The sequence below is a fragment of the Sorex araneus genome, chromosome X (genome assembly GCF_027595985.1).
Source record: "Sorex araneus isolate mSorAra2 chromosome X, mSorAra2.pri, whole genome shotgun sequence".
Taxonomy (NCBI): domain Eukaryota; kingdom Metazoa; phylum Chordata; class Mammalia; order Eulipotyphla; family Soricidae; genus Sorex; species Sorex araneus.
In genome coordinates this window covers 83,968,321-83,973,656 of record NC_073313.1, presented here as the reverse complement: position 1 = coordinate 83,973,656, position 5,336 = coordinate 83,968,321, and positions in this window count along the sequence as shown.

Below are 5,336 nucleotides of genomic sequence, written 5' to 3'. Positions count from 1 at the left end.
TTAAACCTTTCCACCCTAGTCCAGTCCACATCCTATCAGCAGAATGCTGTTGATTCCATCTCCAATTTGTTTCTGGAATCTACCACCTGCTCTTCATTTTCACAGCCATTAGTTTAACTCAGCGTCTTTCAGGTTGGCCCCTGAAAGTTCTCTCAAGCTTCTCATTCTCTCCCATACCCATGCTCCCCTTTATGCAAGTTTTTTTTAGAAAATGGAGAAGGTTGGTATTCTGAGTTGTTTTTGAAAATGCTAATCGGGGTCAAATTTCTCTCTTCCTCAAAACTTCTCACATCTTCTGAGAGCCTGCAGGATTATGTCCAAAGTCAAGAGGATGGTATGCAAGACTCACTGTATGCCCCTCATCTCTCCTCCTAGCCTCGTTGCTAGGCTTCCTTGCATACCCTATGCCTCATGCTGTTAAACCACACTACCAACGAGACCTTAGGAAAAGCTTATCATGTCTCCCAATGAGTGTTCTATAACCAAGGAGATACATGATAATCATCCAGGGTCATTGTTTAAAAAATTAAATATGAATGCTCTGTATCCACCTCAGACCTATAAAACCAGAATCTGTTTAAACAGGATACAATAACTCTATTTACACCATATCACCAAATGATTGTGCATACATACGCCCCCTCTTCTCCACAACCTCTCCCCCAGTCTTGATCTGTTTACCTCCTAGCCACTCTTCAAAGATTAGTTCAGGTATCACCTCTGTGAGGTCTCCCAGCATCTACGCAGGTAAAAGAAATTACTCTCTGGTGCCTGTTGCTGCAGGATTTTTAAATACGCTGCTCCCAGGATCATATACCATTCTGGATGCTCCTTGTTTTTAATGGTGTTCTTCTGTGAGAAAGCAAAGTCCTTGCATTTCTTTGTATATGAAATATATATAGTCATGCATAGTGCTTAGCATGTTATGCAGGGTGCTCAAAAAACACGTGTGGGGGGGCCTGAGTGATAGTACAGTGGGCAGAGCATTTGCCTTGCACGCAGCCAATCCGGGTTTGATCCCTGGCACCACATATGCCCCCGAGCACCACCAGGTGTGATCCGTGAATGTGGAGCCAGGAGTAATCCCGGAGCACCAGCGGGTGTGGCCCCAAACCCATTCTATATATACTTATCAGTGTATCACTGCCATCCAATTGTTGATCGTTTTGCTCGAGTGGGCGCCAGTAACATCTCCATTCATCCCTGTCCGTGCTAGTGTAGCCCAATGGCATATCAGTGGCTCTTTCAGGGTCAGGGGAATGAGGACCACTGTTGTTACTGTTTTTGGCATATTGACATATTTTGGCATATTGGCATATATACTCAATATATATACTATATATGCATATATATGTGTATACATATATATATGAAAGAAAAAGTGAAAAGTGACATGACCAAGGTTGGTTCTGGAGCCCAAGGAAAATACAAAACAACATTCCATTTCTGAGCAAAAATACCCTACTATAGGCTATAGGAGCTCTTTCTACATGGTTTCGTGGCCTAAAATACTGAATTTTAACTAATTTTAAAACAACAATTTGGCACAGGGGGAAAATGAGGTAGGTGGAAGCTTTGCTTGTCTACAATGGAGTTTCTGCATCAAAAACTTCTGGTAGCCCCTGATAACATTATTGCAAGGGGTGCTTGTTATTTCCCTGCTGTGTTCATGTTCTCTTAAGTGCAGCAGCTACAAAACTATGGAAGCTTTTACCACGGGGTGACAGAACTTCAGCAGGCAAGTTGAAGGGTGGTAATTTTACACAACTGCCTTTCTTAGAGGTCCTGGCAACAACTTCCGTTTCCTCTGTATGAGCCCATGGCATAGTCACTTCCTATTTGGTCTCAACTGCCAGTTATTTTTTTTCTGTTTTAACTGCCACCTTTGACTAAAACTGTTTTCTTGAGAAACCTCTGAATTAAAGAACAAGTAGTCAATTCAATGCATTTTTAAAAAGTTAATTCAGAGGGTAAAATACCACCCAAAGTGGTTGTTTAGCATCATTTGATGGCAACAAATGAAGGGCTCTTCTGTGTCCCAAACTACATGGTGAAGAGTACAAAGAGGTTACCTGATTTCATTATAAAGAACCCAGTCTCCCAAAAAAGCTCTCCTAAGAAACGCCCCAGTCTCCCCATGTGTTCCGCTGGCCACACAAAGCCATGGTTGTAGGGTGACTAGTGCAGCAAACACCACATGATGAGACTCTGAGAGACCCCATCCAGGCGTTTAGGGTCACTCTTCTTTTTCATTTTGTTTTTGGGCCACACATGGCAGTGTTCAGGGCTTACTTCTGGCTCTGTGCTTATGGGTTTCCATGTCAGACACATAAGGCAGAGTGCCCTACCTGCTGTACTATTGCTCAGGCCCAGTTATAAAATCTAAAGATCATCCCTACAATTCTGTAAAAGCTTAGGCAAGCAGCAAAACTGATGCCCAGAAGATCTCCTGATTCTTATCTATCATCTATCTATCTATCTATCTATCTATCTATCTATCTATCTATCTATCTATCTATCTATCTATCGATCGATCTATCTATCTATCTAATCTATGTCTCCTGCTTCAATGTATGAATATAATTGTGCCACGTTTGCCTCTCAGTTCTGCAACCCTTTGGTGAAAGCAAAAAGTTATGAGTCCAGATCTTTGCTACTTACGTGCAAATATTTCCAAGTGAGTAAGCATATATGTAAAGTAGTGTTTTAAGCAGAAAACCATCAGCAGCATCTGCTTCCACCCACCTCTATTGCTGTATTCCCCTTGGTGGTGTCAGGAAGTAGAACTAACTAGAAAATTCTCCTGTGCTGAGTCTTAGATACTGGTTTGGGAGATAAATGATGCTATGTTAGAGGATTGAGCTAACCCTCAAGGGTGTGTGGTTCTTTAGGAGAATTAAGTAATTATATGGGCTTAATGCTCCTTGACCAAGGCAGGCTTTTCCTTGGGATGCTTTGCTGGAACAACAGTGAGGTTTCAGCATCTGCAAGAACCATTATATCTTGGTTTCTAATTTGATACCCTCAAAGAGTAAAGAGGAGATTTTAGGCATCACATAAGTTTTGTATGTTGTTTTTTTTAAAAAGGAACTTTGGATGTACTACTTCCAGAAAATCAGTAGAGTACACTAGTTCAAATAAAACATATTTCTATTACAGGATAGTTAGTGTCTAGAATTACCCTTTAGTTCCATATAGATAATTTGGAGACATTCAGATAATGCATTGATTTCTCTTAGATTTCTGTATTTAGACACTTGATACACTTCAAGAAAGTTTTCAAAGGAAGTCCAAAACGTGAAACCCAAAGTTTGCATTTTATAAAGTGAAATTAAAGGTCAAGTTCATCTCAATGTGGGGCAGAGAGAAAATTCAAGGATTAATACTCTTGCCTTGCATGCAACTGATCCCAGTTTTATCCCCAGTACCATATATGGTCCACGGAGCACCAGCCAGGAGTGATCCCTGAACACTTCCAGGTGTGCCCCCACTCCCAATTTTATCTCAGTGAGGCAAAATGATTGAAGACTCCTAGATAGTGCCTGGTACACTCATACATACTCTGTGAGTACTTTGGAAAGAAGTTTATAAATGATTACCTTTTTCTTAAAAGTTATTTTCTGTTTAACATTATTTTTTAAATTAAGTAAGGAGTCACTCCTTGGGGTCAGATAATCTATGGTTAAATACAAATGTAACCACATTGCTGCTTTATTTCTGGCATGCCCCTGATGTGGCCCAATAACTTATTTTTTGGGCCCCATCCAGCTCATTGAACTGAAATCCTCAGGAAACAGTGATTTCCTAGTCTGTTTCTTGGCCAATAGCTCTCAATGCAAAGACTTCAGAGCATGGTTTCTCAAACTTTGGCACCAATAACTTGGGGGTAGGGAACTCTTTGTTGAGAGAACTGTGCTATGCATTGGAGGAACATCAGCAGCAACCCTAGTATCAACTCCTACTGGCAGCACTCTTGGGTCCCCATTTGTGAGAACTCAAAATGTCTCCATAAGACAAAAATTAGAATTGCTTTTGAATCATGGTCCAAATGTATTCCTGTACTATTACCTTCATAACAGTTTTCCCACTTCTATCTATCTATACATTAGCTATGAATCAGTCCATTCAGTATATATTTTTAAACTTGGGCAGTGTGAAATGTTTAACTGTGTCATAAGGGTATGACAAATGTCAGGAAAGCAAAACAAAATTGTACATTTCAGTTTTTTTTTCAGTCCTGCTGGGCACAGGGACACTGTTTAACTTGGAAATGGCAGACTTTACTTAATCTTCCAACACTCCCACCTCATTTATATGTTTACTAAGTATTCATCTTCATGAGCCACATCGATCCTTCAAGCAGAGGCACTCTATTCTTTGTCTATGGAGCCAGCAAAAAGCATATGACACGGAGTCTTCAGGAAACATTGTCCAGCAAGTTGGAGATATACTGTAAGCTACTACTAGACTCTGGACTGATATTTTTGCAGTCAAATATCCCAATCTCTCAGGCAGATTGAATAGAGAAGGGATCACTAAGATAAAGATGGCTGGAGGAACCAGTTGGGATGGGATATGCATGCCAAAAGTAGATAATGGACCAAACATGATGACCTCTCAGTATATGTGTTGCAAGCCATAATACCCCAAAGTAGAGAGATTATGGGGAATATTGTCTGCCTTAGAGGCAGGGGGAGGGTGGGAAAGGGGGGTATACCTGGGATATTGGTGGTGGGGAATGTGCACTGGTGGAGGGATGGGTGTTTGATCATTGTGAGACTGTAACCCAAACATGAAAGCCTGTAACTATCTCACGGTGATTCAATAAAATTAAAAAAAAATTTTAAAACCCCAAATATCCCAATCTCTCTTTTGGCACAGAGTAACAAAAGTACACTTGAATGTCTTGTCTTGTCATCAAGAGATGGAGAGATGGCTCAGTGGGCTGAGCACAGGTTTTGCATGTAGGAGGCCTAGGTTTGATTTCTCAGCACCACATTATCCCCTGATCAAATAATGCAACTTGTGGTCTCAAATATCACACACACATCCCCCAAGAGATGGCTTCATCATCAAAGGTGCCTACCTCACAAGTATGAGGCCATTATGTTAAATACCTGGTGTGTGATACCCCCAACCCCAGCAAATACAGCGACCAAGGTTGTGTCAATATCATGGTCAGGAATGTGAAGCCTGCAGTCAGATGTGTGAGTTTCACAGAATCCCTGGGGAACATGACAACCAGAATGTGGAAGAGTGCCACAATTAGGAGCTATAGGACAGTGGGTAGGGCATTTGCATGTGGCCGACCTGGCTTCAATCCCTGGTTCTACACC